The sequence below is a fragment of the Chelonia mydas genome, chromosome 1 (genome assembly GCF_015237465.2).
Source record: "Chelonia mydas isolate rCheMyd1 chromosome 1, rCheMyd1.pri.v2, whole genome shotgun sequence".
In the NCBI taxonomy this organism is placed as follows: domain Eukaryota; kingdom Metazoa; phylum Chordata; order Testudines; family Cheloniidae; genus Chelonia; species Chelonia mydas.
In genome coordinates, this window is record NC_057849.1 from 222494451 (window position 1) to 222518959 (window position 24509).

A 24509-nucleotide genomic window follows, 5' to 3' on the forward strand; every position below is an offset into this window, starting at 1 on the left:
GTTGTAAAAGTGCAGCTTACAAATGTAGATTTGTGTGTGTAACATAACTGCACTCAAAAACAATATAAAACGTCACAGTCTACAAGTTCACTCAGTCCTACTTCTTGTTCAGCCAATCACTAATTTGTTTACATTTACAGGATATAATACTGCCCGCTTCTTATTTACAATGTCACCAAAAAGTGAGAAGAGGCATTTGCATGGCACTTTTGTAGCTGGCATTGCAAGGTATTTACGTGCCAGATATGCTAAACATTCTTATGGCCCTTCACGCTTTGGTCACAATTCCAGAGAACATGCTTCCATGCTGATGACTCTCGTTAAAAAAAAAAAAATGCGTTAATTTGTGACTGAACTACTTGGGGGAGAATTGTATGGCCCCTGCACTGTTTTACCCGTATTCTGCCATGTATTTCATGTTATAGCAGTCTCAGACAATGACCCAGCACATTTTGTTCATTTTAAGAACACTTTGCATTTTGTGAAATCTACAGTGAAAGAAGGTACCAATGTGAGATTTCTAAAGATAGCTACAGCACTCGACCCAAGGTTTAAGAATCTGAAGTGCATTCCAAAAATCTGAGAGGGACGAGGTGTGGCGCATGCTTTCAGAAGTCTGAAAAGAGCAACACTCCAATGCGGAAACTACAGAACCTGAAACAAAAAAGAAAAATCTACCTTCTGCTGGTGGCATCTGACTCAGGATGAAAATGAACATGCGTTGGTCTGCACTACTTTGGATTGTTATCAAGCAGAACCCGTCATCAGCATGGACGCATGTCCTCTGGAATTGTGGTTGAAGCATCAAGGGACATATGAATCTTTAGCACTTCTGCCATGTAAATATCTTGTGACACTGGCTACAACAGTGCCCTGAAAATACCTGTTCTCACTTTCAAAGGACATTGTAAACAAGAAGCGGGCAGCATTATCTCTTGCAAATGTAAACAAACTTGTTTGTCTGAGTGATTGGCTGAACAAGAAGTAGGACTGAGTGGACTTGCAGGCTCTAAAATTTTACATTAAAAAATAAAAGTTTTTTTGAAATAATTCTACATTTGTAAGTTCAACTTTAATGATAAAAAGAGATTGCATCACAGTACTGGTATTAGGTGAACTGAAAAAACCTCTTGATTTTTTACAGTGCAAAATACTTGTAAAAAAAATATAAAGTGAGCACTGTACACTTTGTATTCTGTGTTGTAATTGAAATCAAATATATTTGAAAGAGTAGAAGACACCAAAATATTTAAATATATGGTATTCTATTATTGTTTAACAGTGCAATTAATCACAATTAATTTTTTTTAATCGCTTGACAGCCCTAGTTTGTAGAGAAAGGTCTGAAAATGTAAACTCTAAAGGCTCCAGCCAGGAAGGCAAATAAAATATGAACCCCATATTTGTTAGTTTTTAAAATCATGATTTTTGAATGGCTGATACAGTGGTGCCTAGTTATTGTATCCTCTCCTCTGTTGGGGAACTGGTGCAGCTAGACACACACACTGCCTGTGGTCTTTCAGCTGCTCTATCCATTGTTGTTTATCATTCTATCATCCCTTTCAGCATGAAACACTCCATTACTTGTGCTTGTCACTGGGCTCGTTTCCCTCCTGACCTCTATAAACCCAGAGCAACAACAGGAACGAATGGAAGCAAGTGACTGAACAGCTGCCCCGCAGAAAGCCATATGAAAATTTCTATCATCATCCCAATTACTTGGCTAGGGTGTTCAGCTGGAACACTGGAGGGGAAGTTCTATGAAGTGAGCCTCTCGCTTGCACAGGCACTATTATGGCTGGGTCACACAATGGCACTGTTACACAGAGTCTTGCAAGATTTTAGCGTACAAGCAAGTTTTCAGATTTGGAAAAATGCCACATTGTTGTTGGTTTACTGTTGTGGTTTCCATGTGGCTGCTGTAGAGAAGCAGCAAAGAAGTTTGCTTCCTGTTTTAATCTCTCTAACTAAAGAGAAATCCTGAGAAAAAGATGTTCCTTGGGAGGTGGGCATTGGTTCCTGTGATGATTTCTCTGGAAAAGGGGGCTAGCCTCATGCTGGTTGTGACCACCTCTGTCCAAGGACTGCTGTATATAGCATTAATTATACAAAGTTATACATACTCTATACCCTGGGCCTCACATCACAGATTTCCTCTCCCCTGGGAAGCTGATCTGCAAAGGCCTCGGACATCTGCTACTTCTGCAGGTGAGTGACGCGTACATATTCAAATAAGAATATGGAACTTAAACAAATTCAAGTTAGTCCTTTCCAACTGCCAGGCCTTTCATGTTGGCATCTAACTATTCCCTCCTTTTTATTCAATATTAGTGCTACTGTGTTCCCACTATGATATCTAACTCCGACATTGGATGTTCATTAGGGCACCATTGGCAAAAGCCACACAAAGTGCTAACTGCCAGGGAGAGTCAACGGGAGTGAGGCAGCTAACGTCCCTAGGCTCTTTTGAAACTCCTACCCTTTGGGCACAAGCCAGTCTATTATGTGCCTCTCCATTTAGCAGTGAAATGTGTGATTAGGATGTCCTGTTTTGGTACTACCATGTGTAATCAAATGGACATTCGTTTTTCAGTCAGTTGTGGTCTTTGGAAAACTTTTTGACCTCAGGTCAATACAGCCTGAGATTTAAATAATAATAGTAAATAATAATAAATTGATGCTATAATGTGTACTGAAGGCCAGATCTCCACTGGTGTAAACCAGCATAGCTCCACTGAAGACAGTGGAGCTGTGTTGATTTACATCAGCTGAATTTCTAAATCTTCAGCACCTCCACTGGTAACAGGTACAGCAACCTCGCTGTGTGTGCGGGAGGGACTCAGTGGCTGGATTGCAGGCCAGAATGCTGTGCTACAAACAGAGGCCACAGTAGACCTGCTTCCAAACCCAGTTCAGGCAGACACCAATCCTTTCTCCTTAGTGTATGGGAAAAGACCACCAGCCTCTGCATCTTTCCACTCAGTAATGGCAGATGGGTGCAGGTGCTGCCTGGGACACATGCTTAGAAAAGGTCCTGAAAGCATTTGTATTAGTCTGTCGATTGTGCTTCTCTGCGCTGGTAGTCAGAGAACATGAGGTATAATAGCAAACTTGTCACCTAATGTACTGCATTATTTCCACCCCCCCACCATACTTTTATCATCAACCTTTAACTAACTAAAAACGTAGCAAAGAAAGTTGCAGATTAACTTTGATATCTTGTCTGTGATGCCTCTCCCAGGAAAAATGTCTGATACACTGTTTGAATTCCACGCTACTGCTGATATGTTAATAATTTCCTATTCAAGAGGTCCTACAATTGCCCACTGAAGTTAAACAAGCTTCCTTCATACAACTTCGGTGGTTGACTCCTCATTGGCATGTGAAGTGTCCTTGGAAATCCACGAGTCTCAGCTTTCCAATGACCTATAACAGCCACCTCTGCACCTAGTGGCTTGCAAACTATTAGACCTTGAAACAGTCACTGGGCCTTCAGCCCAGGCAAAAATGTAGGCTGTTTATCATGCAGGGCAGGATATTGCCAGAGTCCCAAGGAACTCGAAGCATTTCACTCCTGCCCACTGTTGCCTTGGAGTTTTGTCTATGCAAGAGAAGTGCAGAGTCCTCACAGTGAAATGACTGCATTGGAATAAGAAATACAGGCAACCGACCTCCACGTATTGCTCTGTTTTAGCTTTATGCACTTGCCAATGTCTTGAGCAAGGATGTCAGGTTACGGACTTGTCCAGGGGTGGGCAAACTTTTTGGCCCAAGGGCCACATCACGGTGCGAAACTGAATGGAGAGCTGGGTAGGGAAGGCTGTGCCTCCCCAAACAGCCTGGCCCCTGCCCACTACCTGTCCCCCCCACTTCCTGCCCCCCTCAAAACCCCCAACCCATCCAACCCCCCCTGCTCCTTGTCCCCTGACCGCCCCCTCCCGGGATCCCCCCCCCCCAACCCTCCCCAGGACCCCACCCCCTATCCAACCCTCCCTGTCCCCTGACTGCCCCCCCCCGAACCTCTGCCCTATCCAACCGCCCCCTGAGGGGGGACAGCGGGGGAGGGGCTGGGGACTAGCCTCCCGGGCGAGGAGCTCAGGGGCCGGGCAGGACGGTCCCATGGGCTGTAGTTTGCCCACCTCTGGACTAGTCAGATTTGAAAAAGAGGAGCAGCTTAGAAAGTACTCTGATGTTGCACTGGATTTTAAGGGTTTTTGTTGAGGCAAAACAACCTCCCCAACCACCTCTGAAGACTGGAAATATTAACAACAGAGATTGGCCTAAACCAAAACCACATATCCAAATAACTAGGAATTTCAGAGAAATGTGGGTATAGACTTTGTAACTCGGGTCCAGTTCTAGTTTACAAACCTACAGCCCCCATTACCTGTGTGTATATTGCAGCTCAAAATCATATTTCATTTTAGACCTTATGCTTTTCATCAGAGGGGAAAGACCCAATTCAGCCACTACTTCAGGAAATCACTAGAGTCTTTAAAGCTATGGAAAGAGAGGTCAGTGCTGGGTCCGAAAACATTTAAATAATAATGCAAGCCACGGAGAGAAAGAATCATAACAGTTGGGGAGGTGGGGGGTGAGGGAAGAGGGATCAGATAAAAAAAAAAAAAGTGTTTCCAGCCATAGTGTCTATCTTATGTGTGCACATGCATGATTTCCCAGACTTCTGTGAACTAGTAAGTCATTTATATCCTACCTTCCCCAATTCTTCATGAACACCAAACACAAGAGAGACTCTGAACTATTTACTGGGCAGAGATGAGGCAGCTGGGATATAGGAAAAAAAGAGGACACTAGTCCCTATCTGCACCAAGTAGCTACTGCCCGCAGTAAATACAATGCCTACAAATGCTGCACCATAGACTCTAGGGCACTGGCTGAGCTGTTTAGAAATGGGCTCTAAAGGCTGCTCTTAAGGACATGAGCCACTGAGTTTACAATAGAAACCAATCTAAAAAGCCATCAGGATAGAGGCAGAAAGACATCAGATAAGGAGCAATTAAACCAGATGGAGAGGAGGTAAGAATTGCAAACACATGTAAGAAACAGAAATGAAGGAAGGAATTCTAACTGTTGTGAGAGACTCTGAAGATGGGAAAGGAATTGGGTAGACACAAGGGCCTGGTTCTCAGTTATCCCATCCATTGCATGTGGGGCAGGGATGCAGACATGGCTTCCTCAACTGGAAGGATGCATCCTGGCTTCTGAGAATGACTGGAGCAATAAGATACGGTTAAAATGGGAGACAAGATTGCTCCCCAAGATTTGACAAGATGGGGGAAGTTTTCTCCAGGCAAAAAACTAGTTACAAAATATATTATAAATAACCCTCCTGTCAGCGGAGACAGTGAAGTTGCCATGTGTTCCTCTTAACATGAGATGGCCAGGACCTTTGTTTTACATCTCAAAGTTGGAGGATATATAATAGACTATTTCTCCCCCCTACAGAAGGAGGGTCTAGAGAGGACCTCACTCTTTCAGATTCCTGCAAACAAGCTCGTATGCACCTAACAACTTTCATCCTGGAAGAACCCAACATGTAAAAGAATCAGCCCATTCATCAGTTCTGGGCCTGATGCAGCAGCTTTGCTTATGAGACTAGCCCCTCTGAAGTCAACAGGACTATTTATGACGGGCCCTTTTGGCATAAAGTTGTATCAGTTTGGGGACTCTTCAGGATTATCACCATCTCACAAGGTCAGTAACAGGAGAGATCTAAGGGTCATGGAAAGGATTTCAAGAGAAGCAGCATCTTGCATTAGATGTGACCTAACACTAGGTTTCAGCACTTGGTCTCCTGAAGACAGACTCACAGACTTTAAGGTCAGAAGGGACCATCGTGATCTGGTCTCACTTCCTGCACATCGCATGTCACCAGAGCCTCACGCACCCCTGTAATAGGCAAATAACCTCTGGCTGAGATACTGAAGTCTTCAAATCTTGATTTAAAGATGTCGAGTTACAGTGAATACACCATTTACTCTAGCTGAAACCAGCAAGTGACTCATTCCCCATGCCACAGAGGAAGGCGAAAAATCCTCAGGGTCTCTGCCAATCTGACCTGGGAATTTATTCCTTCCTGATATGTCCTAGCACCTAGGACAGGTCTTCACTGCAGCATTAATCTGAGTTATCTACGTTTGAGTCAGCCTTGCTTGAGTCAGACCAGACACACTCCCAGATAACACACGAGGTGAGTCTACGCTGGTGCTGTACTCACTCGTATGTGTTGCTAGGACTTCTGGGAGGTGCATTCCATGGATCTTTGTACTGCACTAAGCTGTACTGCTCCATGAATTCTCTCTCAGTGAATTGTAGGAAAACTTGTCTGTCCTTTCTGGACATGTAGGGGGAAATATGGAAAAGTACTGGAGGACTAGCAGTGTTCACCTGTGTCCACCCTACAGAGTAGCTGTGTAAGCTGCCAACTAGTAGTGCTCACTCATGTAGTAGCTTATCTCCCCGCAATTGGCCAGCCTACCTGAGTTAAAAACACCATGTCACCCAAGCATTTTGTGTGTGGATGGGACTGGAGTTGGGGTAACTCGAGTTATAACTCAGCTTAAAACAGTGAAGCCAAGCCCCGAAAGTGAGAAGCCACATTCCCTAAATTGCTTTACGCATCAAAAAAGTCACTACTGCAAGTGGCAGGGAGAGCACCTAAAGCCAGGTCTTGGTAGGTTTAAAAAAAAAGGGAAATAATATATAATTAGTTTATTACACTGTTTAGCTGAAAGTGTCAAGTCAATTTGTGGTTTAGAGTTGTTGTTTACAGAATACTTCCCTCTTCATTACCATGTCACTTCTTGACCATCGCAGGTGGGCTCTGAACAGAGAGCTCATCAGCCCTGTCGCATGAGAGAGCTCATTTCCTTAGGAACTGCTTTTAGATGAGAGTTTCTGAAAAGACGGCTTTTTAATGGGTGTATTTGTCTTTACTCATGCTCAGGAATCCCTGAGAGAAGCTGAAACCAGAACCGGTACATTATTCTCTAGGCTTTGCTGGAATTTAAGTATCTTGGAGGAAACAGGAAGTGTTTTTATGGAGGATGGTTTGAAGAGACCTGGTATTGGCTCATTCTCGGTCTGTCTGGCCTTGTTTTTCAAAGTTTCTGGAGTTCACAGGCATCTGAGCGGACACAATGTTTACTTCCCTCTTCTTTATTTTCCTCTAGCCCCCCCCCCCGCCCTTTTTTTTTTTTTTTAAATTCTGCTGAAAAAAAATGTCATGTCATGTACTTTCCATGAACTGGCTGACATGTTGCCTACTCTCATGATATGAATCACAAGTCTTGTGATATCAGGTAGGTATTGTTTTAAACCCCATATGAACCTCCGCTCTTTTTTGTTTTGTTTTTTTTAAAATGTAAAAGAAGTTTCTAGCCATCACAATTACAGAGAAAAGCTTGGAAGTGTGAAGTAACTGCACACTAGAGTCTGAAAGACAAAGGAAGATGACAAAGGAAAAAAACAACCCCCCCCCCCATCAAAAGACTCCCCACCCCCTACCCCCACTAAAATGTGTGTTATTTATAATTATTTTGGTAAGCTTGAGTTTGGCAACACTATGAATGAAATTAATTGATTCTAAGGCCAGAAGGCACCATTAAATCATGTGTTGACCACCTGCATAACCCTGGCCATAGATTTCACCTAGTTCCCCCTGTACTGAGCTCGATAACTTGTGTTTGGCTAACAGGTTTTCCAGAAAAGCATCCAGTCTTAATCTGAAGACACCAAGGGATGGAAGATCCACCACTTCCACTGGTGTTTTGTTCCAATGGTTAATCACCCTCACGGTTAAAAATTTGTGCTTTTTTAAAATTTGAGTTGTTTTGGTTTTACCTACCCGCCATTGGTTCTTGTTAGATCGTTCTCTGCAAGATTAAAAGAGCTCTTTCTTACCCAGTATTTTCTCCGCATAAAGATATTTGTGCACTTTAAACAAGTCACCTCTTGATCCTCTTTTAGATCAAGTGTAGCAAATGAAGCTCTTTAAATCTCTTGCTCCAACATATTTTTTGTAGCCCTCAAATCATGTGTGTGTCTGTCTCTGTATCCTTTCCAGTTTCTCAATATAGCTTTTAAAATGTGGACACCAGAACTGGACACAATATTCCAGTTTCAGTCTCTCCAATGCGGTAGTCAGAAGTTTAGAAAAAACAAAGCCACCACACACCTTTCTTTTCCTTCTCACTACTCCCCTCTAGGTCATGTTCCTCTGTACCAGACATGGACCAGCCACAGAGCTTGCTTATAGCCACACCAGATGTGTTCATCACAAGATCCTTTAATGCTGTGCCAGCTATGGCTGAGTTAGTTTAAATAAGGTATTTTACACATTTCCATCTAATAGCTGAACAGTATAATCCACTCTAGCATCCATTACACAATCCGTTTTGTTTGAATGGACCCAGTTCCGAAATGATCTGCACTGCTCTGTAGGACTACCTTCTCCTCATTGTTATTGATGTGGAAATGATATGTGGGCTTTGAGTCTTGCGCTGTTACTGCACTGAAGTGTCAGAATAGGATAACAAATATTTAATTTGCCTTTCCTTTTAGTATGGTGCTGTTCTGCCTTTCCTTTATTAAAGAACAGTTCCATTTGGGAATGAAGGGTTTGTTTATTTTTCCAGAGAAAGATCCTCTATTTCTTGCATTTGTTATTTTTCCCGTATGTATCTGAATTACAGTAGCACTTTGGGGCCCCATTGTGCTAGGCGCTGTACACAGAGTTCTAGACAGTCCCTAACCCAGACATAAGGTAAAAAGATAGACTAAGAAGTCCAGTTCTGATTTCTAATCTATATCTTATTGCTTCACTTCTCGGGTTATACAAGAAGCTTGGATGATTTACTGTGAAACCTGTTTTGAAAAACAAAACTTAAATAAAAGGCAGCGCAGTAAAAACTGACTAGATAACAATTTCTCTCACTGAATCATCACATGCTCACACATGCTTTTTTCTTTCATTCAGTTCTGCCGCTGTTTACATGCGGATTCACAGTCTAACGTAACTGAAAGCAGAATTGGGCATCAGAGTTTTTGTTTTGTTTTTAAAGGGGTGGGCAGTTCTTAGACTTCTTTCAGAACACTATCCCTTATAAGCCCACCACCCTGCCATCTTAAAAGCCCCCATAACATGCCAACATTGCTCCTGCCAGTAAAGGAGGACTGGAAGCAATGCCATTTTGTATTTCTAGAGCGCCCATTGCTGAGGTATCAAAGCACTGCTTATACAGTAGCCTTCATCCAAGAATTTCAACCCACTTTACAAACATTAAAGTCAGCTATAACATCCCTATGAGGTAGGCAAGCATCAGCTTCCCCTAATACGGGCACACAGTTCGTTCTGGATAGAACGCAGCAGCTTTTTAGGCCAGGAAGTTAAGGACATCTTATCTAACCCCCAACTGAAGGGGTTATTTAGAATTAACAAAAGTTGAATTTCACCAGGACACTAAAGTTAAACACTCCTATTTTTATGCAAACCTCCACTGGCTCTTTAATGAGTCAGGAGAAAAACGGACATACAACAAATCTAGGCTACAGGAACATGCTTTCAGGTATATTCCTCACAGAAGAGGAGAAATTCCCTGCCTAGTTTATGGCTGTTCAGGAGAAACTTCCCATACTCAGAGCTGAAGGGAAGGTCACAGGCTCTAAAGGAGACAGACAGCTTAAACGGGACATACAAATTTACTTTCAATACACTCATAACTGGTTAAGAGTTCATATTTATGCCACAGCCAATAAATCAAATCTTCAACTTCACAGTGATCATTAATTCCATTCTGGGGCCTGGTTTAGTGATTATTACTCAGAGAGAAGAATGAATCACCACCACTTCTAAGTTGCAGGATTTAAAAGATCATTTTGGTTAGAGATGGAGAAATCCCACATGCAATTATTGACCCAGCTGGAACCTGTGTAGCCTTTGAGATCTGAGCTGGTCTCACAAAACAAGGAGGTAAAGATGCACATTCTGCATGAATTCACTGGGTGAATCTTCCATTGACATGAATTAAAGTTCTACATGCAACAGGTATACACAGCATGGATTGTAGAGGAGAACTTTGCCCTCTTTAGCTAGACAAGCAGAACTAACTTTTAAAGCACACTGAGTAACGTTGTCACAAGTTTTGTAAGCCAGTTGTGTAAGAGCTCTGAATATTTTGGTTCTAATGATCCCACGGGACCTCCAGCTTTTTCCATTTCTAGCCCAATCATTTTTTTTTAAAATGACAAAGTACTGAGTTAAAAAGAACAAAATGGAACAGTTGTTTCACTAATATATTATAAACAGTTACATCTCTATATGAATGAAGTTCACATTTACAACACTTGATGGTTCAGATAGTCAGAAATGGCCCAGCATAGTCTAACAGAAAACCAAGTGGAGGGGGGAAAAAAGATTAGCATAAATTATTATTTTAGCTTTGTTTTTACCTTCAGCCGAAGTTGCACCAACAGGCTTAAAGTCTCTTGAGCTGAGCACTTCCTTATGTTTTTCCGGTCACTATTTCTTTCCTGTTAAAACCAGTTGAGTCTTGTAATCTTCCTGGCTTTCCTTCAAACAAAAGGGGGTAATGTTTTTATTTTAAAATTTCAGCCTTTTGTTAAAACATTTGCTTACATGCTTCAAATAAGGGCAGAGCTGCACTTGAGAGAGTGTCTTTCACTTCCTTATAATCAGAGGTACTCTAGAAATCTTCCAGTTTACATTAAGAGCAGCTAGGGGGTGGGGCTGATGGTGCCCATGTGACTTTCCTGAAAAAGATACAATTTACAATAGGGAAGCAAAAAGTCTGCGGCAGCTACCGTTCCCTGGGGCAAACATTTGCACCCTTATCTGATTCAAGGCCATTTCTCACCAATTTAGGTCAGATTGCACCACCATGTTGATAAAGTACTTTTCTTTTCATAATAATTCGGGGGATACTCCTACAAATTAAGAAAGATATGAAATAAATAATTTTTTTCTTTTTCACTTGTATTTACTCAAAGGCCACAGAAGATACTGATCACTCACATGATGCTCTTAACAGTGACACCATATTTCTTTACAGGCCTGGTGGTCTACACTGCTGCTATAGCTCTCAGCCCAAAGTTCTAACCCAGTTTTCAGATGTGGTTAGGTCCCCTGGACACAGAACTGTTTAACTGTGGTTATCATCAGGTCAGGGGTCTGTTGTGTTGTAATTGGGCCCCTTTACTGAAGGGTAAATGTGGGCCTAGTGCTTGTGAAAGGTGCTAGCTTGACAGCCAAGGAGAGTGAAGTCCTGCATTTATCCACAGGACAGGTACAGTGGCATTATAAGCTTTTCCTGCAGCTTTTGTGCCTCAGTTCAGATGGGTGGGGGGAGCTTTTAGGACGAAGAGCGATTGCAGACTGAATTGCTCAGCGGAGACTGTAGAATTTCAAACCCTCCAGGATTGGCCTGGAGTTTCCCGGAATTGACATCAATTTCCCAGTGACTATTGAAAGCAATCTGGGAAATTTTAATAGGATATTTTAAGAAAGTGACATCATATGTTGGGGGGAAAAGATCTCCCAGAATAACTTTAGGTAGAGTTGGCAACCCTATGAGACTGTCATAAGGAAGCCAGTTCTGAGGGTAGATTTTTGTGTAGTGGTGTCTTGGGTAATATAGACTGGACTATAAACCCCACCGACTCATTTCACGTGTTTCAAGGGAATAAAACAGCTGTTGGGAGATAAACGGGAGTACAGTTTAAAATGCTGCTTTGCATTTATACTGAATAGCAACTTCCAATCACAGATCTCAAAGCCCTTTACAAACATTCATTAAGTAGGTTACACAATGTGCGTTGTAGATATTTTACATATAGGGAAACTAAGGCACGGAGGATAGGTGATTTGACTAAGGTCACAAAGTAAGTCAGAGCTTGTCTATGCTTCAAACACCACAGCTGCAGCAGTGGCTCTGTAGGGCCTCAGTGTAGACACTACCTACACTGATGGGAGGAGTTCTTCCACTGGCATGGGTAATCCACTTCCCTGAGAGGTGGTAGCAGTAGTGCTGTGTACACAGGGATTTAGGTTGACTTAACACTGCTCAAGAGTGTGTATTTTTCACACCCTGACTGAGGTAGTTAAACTGACCTAATTTTTTAAGTACAGGCCTGGCCTCAGCGACAGATCTGAGAATAGAACCTACTTAACCTGACTTCTGCTCCTCTAATGACTTCATTAACCTGCTTCCCTAAGAAATGAAACGCACCATTTTTTAACCCTGCAATCTGTTTTAATCAGACTTTATACCACTGCAAGACAAGAACATTCATGTGCCAACACGCTTAGTAAGCTGTGCTAGCAAAACATTGCATATGCTGTGGCTATTATAACCTGTTGACTGCATCTGTCTCAGGGCCAGCCTTTGCTTTTTGGATCATATGTTGCCATAATTACATGGGATTTATCTAAAATACTTAAAATGCCCCTCATCACCATCATTTGAGCACCTCACAGTGGGGTGTTTTTTCCTTCAATCTAAGAATTTGGCCTTTTCCACATTGCTCTTAACAATAAAACTGAATCTCTCCCTCAACATCCATTCTCAGAGTGCTACTGCATTGCCCTCCCTTCAGCATACACACTTACAACAGACTCACTTTGAACTTCTTGTCCACATTCTCTCTCCCTCCATTCTTATTCCTCAGACTGAAATCAGACTAAGTTCTTTGTACACTTTCCATCTTGCTTCTCTTGTGCTAGGTAGCTACCCACCCTCCTGCCCTTTACCTTGGTGTATGCCTGTTGGGTTTCTTGCATTTTCCGTTTGCCTTCTACCTGAGCTGACTGCTTTGCTCCAGCTGGCACTGCCCCATTCTTAAATGTATCTTCAGATCAGCCAGCCAAAGAACTCCTGAGGCTGCCTCACCCACAAATCTTTAAAAGGGAGCAGCTGGTATAAATCAGGGTAGCTCTGTTCAGTTCTTGTGTTTCTCTTGGTCCTTAACTTGATTCGCTAGGACTGCAAGGGAATGTTTATTTGTGTAAAAACAGGTTTCTGTTGCCATTAAAAAAAAAGGCCTGAAAATATTCTGTTGATGTGTTTTTATTTATACATTTCATATACAAGGAGGGTTTTTTGTGGTAGCTTGGGGGAGTTTGAGTGCGGGAGCCTCTTCTATAACTAAGGGTATTAGATAAGTGTCCTCCTTTATCAAAGGCGAGGTTTGGGAGCACTGGCTGGGCTGTAGCCCATGGAGGTTGTTAGGTGAGGGGGGGTTTCTCCTTGGTCAGGGGTTATTCAGATGCTTGGGCAGCTTAAGGTGGGGATGAAATCTGGCTAGTGTCCTTAGTTGGGGTGGTGTCAGGATGGCTTTTCCAGCAGCTAGCAGAGGATCAAAGTCTGTATAATTCCTTCACCTAAGGAAATGTTTGCCTAAGAAAAATTCAGTTAAAGCCACACCTGGTGAACTCATAACAAAACTCAGTTGACAGTGAGCTCATAAAACAGTGGCAGGTTGTTTCAAATTGTTGCAATACACAAGATGCTAGTTCAGTTATAGTGAAGTCCTGCTTAGCTTGAAACGAAATCACGCCGTGACAATAATTTTACTTTAAAAATGGTCCATTCTATACAATTAAAGACACGAAAACCTTTGTCTGAGGACAATAGAAAAGTTGTACAGGTAGAACAATTCTGGTTAGGGCGGTGATATCTTCACTGAAATAGTTATATGAGCATAAAATCCTAGTGTGGATGAAGTTATAAAGGTGACTTATAGCAGTATAGCTGTATCCACACTAGCTTTGTTTGGTTAGTTTTTTGGTTTGTTTTGTTGTTTTAACTATACCACTCTACCTGCATAGTTAATGTAGCAAAAAACAAAACACCCATCAAACAAACCAAAACCCAAAATCACATATCAGCTATACAACCGTGGCACAAAACAAAACACCCTAAGTGTAAGGGGCCTGTTGCCCCCTTACTAACAGTCAGTGGGGGTGTTTTGGTTGGCTAGCTCCCAGTATTAAAAGGGGAAGGGTCTATAGGAAATCAGGACCCTGAGACTGACAGCCCCCAGGAACAATGGGGAGAAGCCAATGCTCCAGGTCAGCCTGAATGACAGGGCACGCAGGCTAATCAGGGAGTCAGGAGGCCAGGGAGGTCCCGTCCTCCATGTGAGCTGGAATTGCCTGGGTCAGACAGAGTGGGGCCAAGCTAAGGAGAAAGCAGGGGCCTGAGCTGAGCTGAGCTGAGCTGGGGAGTAGAGCTGTGCCAGATCCAGAGGGACCAGAAAAGCAGCCCAGAGAGAGCAGACCCTGTGCTGGGAGCAGAGCTGCAGCCCCAAAGCCAGAGGCACAGCCCAGAGAGAGCAGACTTGCCCTGGGAGCAGAGCTGCAGCAACCAGAGCCAGAGGGGCCAGAAGAGCAGCCCAGGAAGCAGGTCAGTGCTGGGAGCAGAGTCACAGAAGCAGCCTGCAGAGCAGACCTGTCCTGGGAGCAGAGCTGCAGCAACCAGAGCCAGAGGGGCCAGAGAAGCAGCCCAGGGAGCTGGAGGCAGAGCAGCAGCAACAGTGCAGAGACAGAGTGGTGGAGCTGGGGCTGGAGCAGTGCGGAGCTGGGTGCGGTGAACAGCTGGGGAGAGCGAGGGGGACCCTGGGAGCCCAGCACAGGGAGACACCTCAGCCAAGAGGCTCTGCAGGCCAGGCTTGGATCGTAACCCCGACAGGGCGGGGGCGACACTGGGAAGAAGGGTCCTACCACTTAGAGCCTGAGAGCGTGTGGCCACCACCAGAGCACGTGTCCAACCCACAGCATCCCCGCAGCACAGCCAGGGCCTGAGAAGAAGGCCTGGGACATACAAGGAACAGCCTGTGAACTATCCTGACATTCCAGAGACCCTGTTTGTGAGGTTCCCTGCCACAGAGCGGGGTGATGTGTTTCCTTTAACCTTTCCCATTTTTCCTTCTTCTTCTTAAAATTAATTGTTGATTAAATAACTTGCATTTGCTTTAAATTGTATGTAATGGTCAGTGGGTCAGAGATGTGCCCAGTGCAGAGAGAGTACCCTGGAGTGGGGACACCCTAGCCCCTGTCCTAGGTGACCACAGCAGGGTTGGGGGTCGAGCCACCAGGAACCCTGGGCCCAGCCTTGTTGGGGTTACAAGGACTCTGCCAGACAGGAGAGTGGAAGGAGAGTCCTCAAGGGCAGGGAGGCCACTGGGTAAAGGAAGTGGGAGCGAGGACTCAGATCCTTTCGCTAGGCCACTTCACCGGGGTAGTGCAGAAGCCAGGAAAGTTCCCCAGAAGAGCGGGACTATTCCCCCGCTTACATAAGGTGGATGAGGCCTCAGTTTTACAGTCTGATAGAAACAAATCAGCAATAGATTTGGATCAGCTGTGACACCTGTTGGGCAGATGGTTCTAATCCCAGTGTCCCGCAGACCCTGCTTCCCAGGGTATCGGTTACGTAATTGCTGCTACTTCATCACTTCCTACTCATGTTTTCTGGCTCCAAGGCCTACGAGCGAGCAGACAGACGGACAACCAAAAGTTTCGTATTAAAAATAAAAGCCTCCCTTCATAAATAGCTAACATAAATTAACCAATAGCCATATCCCCTGACAACCAAACTCATAAGACAAGAATGAGATTCAGTCAGCCATTGGGAAAGAATGAAACTGATCAGACATTCAGTAGAGCATCAAGAAATATTGCAATTTTATAGATGTGAGTAACACGGAGGAGGGAGAATATTTTATACCCGAGATCACAATGACTCTACTTGGCTTTTCTTAGGTGTGTGGAGTGGGGGCAGGGCAGGGTCGGGGCATCAGCTTTGGAAGGACAGAAAAATAACAGACATGTTTAGTTAAAGTTTAACTGACACAGCCTGATTACAAATATACATTCCTGCACAAGTCACGAAGACGTGATGTGTAAGTGGGTAGGAGCATGGATGAGACCAAGTTTAGGTTCTGTTCCTAACTTTTGCCTCATTTTTCATTTAGGTTTTCAAAAACCGCAGTTTTTTCACAAATTCAAGTTTTTGTCATCCCTTTCTCCCTCCCCCTTCTCCCATTTTTGGCCATTGAATGATATCAGGGGTTAGGGAGAGGCTCTACTTTTTTGTCTTCTCTCTTTTCCTTTTTCCACTCTGTAACTTTTCAAAACTTCTCCACTTCTGAAAAAATTACAGAGGGACATATGGCAAAATTAAGCTCTAACTTTGCCACTCTAACTTTTCAAAATTCCCTCAACTTTTCAAAAGTTACAGAGTGGGAAAAGGGGGAAGAAAGCAAGAGAAAAAGAGCGGAAAAGCCATCCTGGGCATTATTCATTTTACTGCATGTCCGGGGAGGCGGGGGGGAGAAGATCCCTCAAAAAAACCCCAAAAGCTTAATTTTTTGGCTTTTTGGGGTGGGGGGAGTGTGGGAGGGGTGTCAGCTCTTTACATCATTATCTTTGGACCAGGTCCTGGGCAGCAGCACAGCTTAGGAGGGGCGAGGCAAAAGTGGCTTTAAGATACCTTTGTGCTCCCCCTGTTCCTCAGACAGTCTGTATCAGGATGGACTTCTGACCCCAGCTGCCGTTTGCCCCAAGAGGGTCATTCTATTAGTTGAGAATCACTGCCACACTTCCCTTTTCCCTTGTGTCAGCTGCTGGGGGTGGAGGGCAGGGTGTGGAGTGGTATGGGAACCACAGAGGTCTCTCCCCCATCCCAGGGTCCCTCTAGGTGGGACGATTCTCGAGAGGCCTAGTGAGATGGCTTTTATTTTTAAGAAATTGAAGAAGTGTATTTTCTTTAAAAAAAAAAACTGTTGAAGACCCCAGGTCACTAACGAAATACAGGCATGAGCTTCAGAGCACAAATAACTGTCTTTTGAAGGTCATTTCCTGCTTTACCCTGGGGCCACCAGAGCCAGTGACAAAGCTGCGGTGGCACAGGAGAAAGCCCTATATCTGCCAAAACCTGATGTCAACACCCTTGGAGTTAGCCCTGATTTTAGCCACTGGCGTAGCTGCACCAGTGCAATGCCCTAGTGGAGTTAGGGGAAGCAGGGGTGGGCACCAGTTAGGGTGGCCAGGTGTCCGGTTTTCAACCGGAATGCCTGGTTGAAAAGGGACCCTGGCAGCTCCGGTCAGTACCACTGACTGGGCCACTAAAAGTCCAGTAGCTGGTGCAGTGGGTCTAAGGGAACCGTGGGCAATGGGAGCTGTGGGGGTAGTGCCTGCGGGAAGGTGCACCACGCAGAGCCCCCTGGCCCCTCCGCCTTAGAAGACGGACATGCCGGTCACTTCCAGGGGTCGCCTTAGGTAAGCACCGCCCAGCCGGAGCCTGCACCCCTCACCCCCTCCTGCACCCTAACCCCAGCCCTGACCTCCTCCCGCACCCAAACTGCCTCCTGGAGCCCACACCCCAACACCCTGCCCCAGCCCTGATCCCCCTCCTGCACCCCAAACCCCTCATTCATGGCCCCACCTCAGAGTCCACACCCCCAGCTGGAGTCCTCACCCCCTCCTATACCTCAACCCCCTGCCCCAGCCTGGAGCCCCCTGTCACACCCTGAACCCCTCATTTGTGGCCCCACCCCAGGGCCTGCAACCCCAACCGGAACCCTCACCCCTTCCCACACCCCAACCTCCTGCCCCAGCCTGGTGAAAGTGAATGAGGGTGGGGGAGAGCGAGAGAAGGAGGGAGGGAGGAATGGAGTAAGTGGGGGGGGGGTGAGGCTTCAGGTCAGGGGCAGGGCATTGGGCAGGGCATGGGGCAAGGGTGTTCAGTTTTGTGTGATTAGAAAGTGAGCAACCCTAGCACCAGTGGAGCTGATCCCAATTTCATGCAGGGATAAGCAACTTCCAGGCAAATCCCAGCTTTCCTTGTCTATTCTAGGGGTTTCCTTTGGTGCAGCTACACTGAGGGCTGAAATTCAATCATGTAGAGGGAAAGCATGAGGCGGGTGCAAGAAAGTTTAGCACCAAGGGCTTACTTGATGTATAGGACTTGTGCTGGTCCGTCTGCCCACAGAGGCTTTTCATTTTGCTGAGCAACACCGATCTACACTGAGTTTGAGTCCTACCCTTGCCAGTTTTCAGACAGCATGTGTTGTGCACGTTATTTGCTCTCTGCCTAAATACATGATAAATCTCTCACCCACAGCAAAGCTTTTTCCTATGCTCCCTGCATTGCTTTAAGGCTCATGGCATCAGCAACCCTGTTTTCCTTTTGTATACTCTCATTTTGTGCATAATAGTTTATTTCCTCCTGTTAGAACAATGGCACAAACCGAGATACCTGGTTTTTTTAAAAATGGGAACATTTTGTACAAACATTGAATAGGAGAGAGGAGTAATAATAAAAAGACATTCTTATGCACTTGACTCATTGTAGTTGATGGCTGTAAAGGCAAAATGGGATTATAGAATTGGAGACCACAAGCTGAATGAAACCATATGAATCAAGGGGATCAGAGATTGATGCAGTACAGTTCCAGTCTGTGATGATTATTGTATACGCATGGGTCGGCGACAATAATGACTTTGGTTTGGATTTCTGCAGACTGGCTCTATTGTAGCATATTCCTAGTAAGTGAGAAATACTAATTTTCAGACCAGAGACGCTGCTCCAAGAATGAGCTGAACTGTTGCTCTTTGTGCAGGAATAGAGGGTGGAAGCCTAAATGCATGCCACAGATGGCAGACTGATAAGCCTACATCATTAATATATTCAAACTTTGTCAATTCGTATTAAATGAGGGCAATGATACCCAAAGAAATGCATGGAATAAAATCCTCAACTTCGAGGAAGGCACACAGCTGTGAAACTCTGGGATTTCTTTCTCTGCATTCCTTTGGGCATTATTGCTATAGGGTTGTTGTTGTTTTTAAGCGTACAATAAAAGTTGCTTTTTTCATTTAAGCTAAGGCCTAACATCTGTGTGCACCAGGGCTTTTTTCTGAGATGGGAATACTGGATTTCCAATCTTCCTGGTTCTTTCAATTTATTATTCCATTAATCATAAGACTTAGCACTTACATAAAACCTTAAATCTTCAAAGCAGCATGAAGGCCTCAGTCCTGCAAGTTATTCCAAGTTACTCTTGTGCTCCTGTAGAGAGCCCCTACTGAAGTCAGTGGAGCCTCTTGCAGACGTAGGGGGCCACCTGTGCAGAGTAACTTGCACAAGAGAAGGCTAATTTACTATCCTTCACAACAGAAACTTTATTATCCACATTTTAGAGCTGGGAAAACTGAGGCACAGAAGTTGTTAGTGGTAGAGCAAGGATCAGAAACTAGGGATTCATTTTGTCACAACAGATGTAAAGAGCTGTACAAGGGAAGTCATTTGCAGTGCACAACAATAGGCTTTATGGGTCTGTGACCGGGAAAGGCCACATGGCTATAGATATATTAGCTCCAGGCTGAACAAATCCCTGGTACCAGGATAAGTTAAATGGCAGCTGCTCCAGGTCAATTAAGACACCTGGGGCCAATTAAGAACTTTCCAGAAGGCAGGGAGAACGCTAGGTTGATTGGGACACCTGAAGCCAGTCAGGGACTGACTGAAACTAGTTAAAAGCCTCCCAGTTAATAAGGTGGGTGTGGATGTCAGGAGCTGTGGGAGGAAGTTGTGCTGTTGGAGAGACTGAGCAGTATACACCATATCAGGCACAAGGAAGGAGGCCCTGAGGTAAGGGTGAAGGGGAGCTTGAGGAAGTGAGGGCTGCTGTGGGGGAAGTAGCCCAGGGAATTGTATGTGTCATGTTTCTAAAAGGTCAGCTACCATAGCTGATACTATTAGGGTCCCTGGGCTGGAGCCTGGAGTAGAGGGTGGGCCTGGGCTTCTCCCCCCAGTTAATCACTGAGACTGGGAGACAACAGAGACTATGCAAGGGAGGATAGCTTCTCCTCACCTCCCTCGCTGGCTTATGATGAAAATGGCTCAGTAAGCTATGAACCCTTCTCTCTCTAGAGACAAGGGTATGTGGAGGGTCACAGTGAGCCTCTGAGGCTAGTGTAATCTGCCAGGAAATGCAGGACCCATGGAGACAAGGACAGAACTTTGTCACAGGGCCTTATAAAAGCCAGGAGCAGTGCTAACTATTCTGGAGTGCCATCTACTGACACTGTACATAGATAAACATAACAGAGAGCACAGTTGTCATGTCTTGCTCACTGAGAGCTGGTTGGGAAAACCATTTGAATGCAAAGTGTAATTGCCACATAATGATAGTTTTCAGTGAGAAAATTTCAATTTTGCTGGAAAATTTTCTATTTTCCATTAGGAAAACCAAAATGGAATATTTTGTTTTGTTGAACTGACCTGAAGTGTTTTGTTTCAAGTCATCTCAACATTAAACTGCATTACCCTATTATATGTTTTCAGTGTTGTTGTAGCCAGTCTTGGTCCTGGGATATGAGAGAGACAATGTCTTCTTCAGCTCAAAAGCTTGTTGCTTTCAACTAAAGAAGCTGGTCCAATAAAAGCTATTACCTCACCCATCTTGATTTCCTATTGTAGCACATTGCCTCATGGGAGTTGTAGTTCTGCCCCTCATTCTTTCTTCATGGGAGATGTAGTCAGAACAGGGAGATTGGCCTGTAGGGGAGAATAGGGACAGCAGGCTCCCGAACTACAACTCCCATGAGGCAATGTGTCCCAATGGGGAAATGCAGTTGAAGGAAACATTTCTGTTTGAGGAATGTTGAAATGTTTCATTTTGATCCAATTTTTTTTTCCATGACAAATTTCAATATTTCAACTTTTCTTCCTGATTGGGGATAAAAACAAATGTTGAAATATCAGAATTCCCCATGGGACAGAGAGTCTGATTTTTGCCCAGCTCTGCTCCCAGTCCTGTGCACTATGTACTAAAACATGCTGTGCCTCATTACTTTATACACTATTCTTTTATTTAAAAAAAAAAAAATTTACATTTGTATTACCTAGCCAAGAGCTGTGTATGGGTAAGTGCACAGTCTCACCAGAGACTCCCTTCTTTGGCAAAAACTCTGGTAAATGACAACCTTTTGCTAGCTCAGTGACTTAGGGGAAAATTTTCACAAATGCCCAAGTAACTTGGGAGCCTAAGTCCCATTTTCAAAAAGGACCTAAACTCTTAAGTCACTTTCGAAAATGGAACTTGTCTCATAAGTCAGTTAGGTGCTTTTGAAAGTGTTACCCCTAGTGTTTCCCTCAAAATTACTTATGTGGTGTTTCAACAGGTGTAAGGCAGTGCAGAATTCAGACCTTATCTCTATTCACAGAGGTGATCAAAGCTATTTGAGTTTCCCCCAATGAATTTCAAAACTGTTTACAAAGGTAATTTCCATTATTTTTTAAAAAGTGCATCCACTGCTTTCTGACGGGGCCTGAATTTTTCCAGTCAAATTCAAGCGACCCTGGGCTTCTTGGTGTCATTAAAATGGCAGCCAAGTGAGACACACAATAGCCCCCTTTGCTGGATGCAGATATTGAAACATTGGAAGGCATTTCAGAAAGCTGCCGTGAAAATGCCTTTTTATAGAGAGAGTATATTTTCTTATTTAGTAAATATCTATCTAGTTAAGGTCTAACTAGTCACTACTATTTTCCTTTAAAAACAACTTCTCTTGTTTCATACATCCACTGCATTCCAGTCTGATCTGGATTTAAAAAAACATGAACAATTCAAAGCACTGTTGTTAAATGCATGGAAACAATTTATTTCCTGGGACCTGCAGTGTCCTGAATTTGATGTTGAGGCAATCTGTCGGCAGCCCTCGGGCTACAGCGAGCTTGAATATAAATATGTATTCCAGTAACACCTACCATGTACTTGGCACTACCCACACACAGTCCCTGCCTGGAAGAGCTTGCAATCTCAAAAGAAGAGTGATTCACTGAGGCAAGGGGTGAGAGAGATAAAACATACAACTTTCTGGTTTAAAAATATATGCCCTCTCCCCTTTAATCACATCACTCAGCCATTCATTATCACCAGCTCTCATTTTAAATCTACCTCCTTTTCTCTTTAGCTAACCATTGACTTATTTTTGTACTTTTCCCTTTCTCTAGCCCAGCAGAAAAAACAGGAGGTTGTGAATGGTTCACATTGGACCACAGCTGCATATATCCCGAAAGGGATCTTCCATTGCATTTCTTCAGCTGTGAATGAGATGGAATGCCTGGCTGTGCACTTCCAAGCTCAGTTCCAGGTGCTGGGTTCCTACTCTATCAATTTTTGTGCCAAAAGGACAGATAAGCAATGACTTGCTCATGAAAACATTTCTCCTAGTGCCTGATATGTTCTGCCTAGCAAACGGTTTGGAGATAAAGGCTTTTTAAGTAATAAGATACACGTTGCCTGGGCCCCATGCAGAGTAACATAGCCGGAAATGCATTTGACAAAAAAGCCCACTGTAAACATCAGTTTCATTTAGATGCTGCTGACAATCCCCCTTGTGGTGTTATCCTGCCATTATTATTTATTTGTATTGCAATTGTGCCCAGACATCCCAACTAAGATCAAAGCCCTATGGTGATACCCAAACACATAGTAACAGGCAGTCTCTGCCCCCAGAATTTTACAGTCTAAATAGACAAGACAGACAAAGAGCAGGAGGGGGGAACAGAGAGTGAGGTGAAGTACCTTATTCAAGGTCATACAGCAGGAGAAATTTCTGCTGCTGGCATCCATCCCAGAGCCCTACCCACGAGACATACTGCTCTCACTCTGGCGCTCCCAGCCTAAGCAGGGTTGAGCAATAGTTGAATGCAGAATGTCCAGGAAATATACCAGGGCGCTGCAGGAAGGTAACTCAGTAGGATACTCTTTTTCCCTCTCAGTCAGCACTGAATCAGAGCCTTAGGCTGGCGCTAGGAAGCCTGGTCCTGCTGCAAGTCTGATGATCACCATCCCTTTTTCCACACAGCCAGTGGGCTGCTCTTCAAATAGTATTCGCAACTAGCTATTTTCCTCTCTCCCCATTGGGCCAGTTCTTCAGATGGTTGAACCAGAGTCAACAAAGCGACTCAATTTTTTTTCCCTGCCAGAAAATTTGTGAAGAATTTTTCCCACTGTTTAACCAGCTCTAACTCTGCCCATTTGCAGTCATTGAAGCTCCCCGTGGCACTTGTCATAAGGACAAGGTTGGTCAAATTCCAGCTTAGGTAATTATCTTCCCCTTACCTTAGCCTTTCCAGCTGTTTCAATGGATATGCTACTCATCTTCACTTTGTCCTAAAACTGTTGTATGGAGTTTATTGGTGCTGTTAGCCGCTGTGTTTCCATGCGGAGATGGCTGCTGTTGCTGGGGGTGAAATGATCTCCTGTCTGGTGGCAAGTAACCAGTGTTTTTAAAGGACTTTGAGAACCTCGGATGAAAACTTAGAGAGAGTGACCCAGCAACCAGAGAATTCCACCCAGCAACTCCCTGCAGACTGACTCAGGGGGCACCAGGGCTTTGACTCCTGGGCAGGCCTGGAGTCTGGAAGCCTTGGTATCATTGGCCCCAGGGCAGTATGCATGGTGGGGCTGCCTCAGAGCTGCAGACCCTGGGAGCCCCCAAGAGCTCCAGACTCCTTTGTCCATGGCAGTGAGCCTGAAAGCCCCAGCTCAGGTCAGGATTCTCAGAGCTTCCAGGCTCCCTCATACAGATCCAGAAACCAAGCTCCAGTTAGAGTTGGGGCTCTCAGGCTCCCGACCCATAACAGGGAGCCTGGAAACTCTGGAAGTCCTGGCATGTCAGACTGCCCCTGAGCCGCAGATACTAGAATCACTGGGTTCCCCAGTCCTCGGGCAATCTCCTGGTAGGTCTCTGCCCCTGAGCTGTGGACCTTAGAAAAAACTGGGGTGCCCAGCAGTTCATCAGGAATCCAAGATGGGCTCTGTGGGATACCTGCCTTGGATTCGCTGAATGTTCATCCAACCCCGATGTTTTGGGCCAAAAATTTTTGGGCTCAACAAATAGGCATTTTCATTGGAAAATTTATGACCAGTCCTAGTCTGAATGTCTTCAAGGTGAGTGGTGTCTCATTTTGGCATCTCAGGCAGGTGGAGTTTTTCCTGTGGGCAGACCCTGGGAGACCCAACATAAACTTTCTTCACAATACCTGCGGGTATTTCACAGCCCTTTGAAAAGCCATGTGTTAGATACTATCAGGGCAGTCATTGTAAGGACTGCTGAGTTCACAGCAACCTTGGGGAGTAGGAATCTTGGCAGGGCCGGCCTTATGGGTGGGCAACCACCTGGACATCATGGTGAGGGGGGTGCCATGGTCAAGAGGCAATGAGCAGGGTGGGCCTGGGTGTGAGGCCACGTAATGGAGCTCATGGAATGGGGGGAGGCAATGGGGGCCAGGAGTTATGGGTGGGGAGGCAGCGGGAGCCAGGGGCAATGGGGGATGGGTGGGGGAGGTCAAGGGAGGCAGCAGGGGCCAGGGGTGATGCAGGGTGTGGGTGGGGATCCAGGGGAGGCAGCAGGGGCACCAAAATACAAGTTCACCCAGAGTGTGCCACTTTCCCTAAGA

At 44.8% G+C, this 24509-nt stretch overlaps 1 protein-coding gene across 6 annotated transcripts in view; it reads right to left on the minus strand.

Annotated features, from left to right (window-relative positions):
- BCL2L14 (BCL2 like 14) overlaps window positions 1–24509 on the minus strand; it is a 51530-nt gene that overhangs the window by 13348 nt on the left and 13673 nt on the right. Inside the window, exons 1-2 of one of the 6 annotated variants that reach the window (XM_043534089.1) lie at window positions 12788–12934; window positions 10471–10591 (exon numbers count right to left, since the gene is read on the minus strand). The gene's annotated coding sequence lies outside the window, so the exon portion shown is untranslated. Of the gene's footprint in view, window positions 1–10470; window positions 10765–12657; window positions 12677–12787; window positions 12935–24509 lie in introns of those variants that run through there. The other 5 variants (XM_043534177.1, XM_043534263.1, XM_043534218.1 and 2 more) reach the window with 5 other exon arrangements.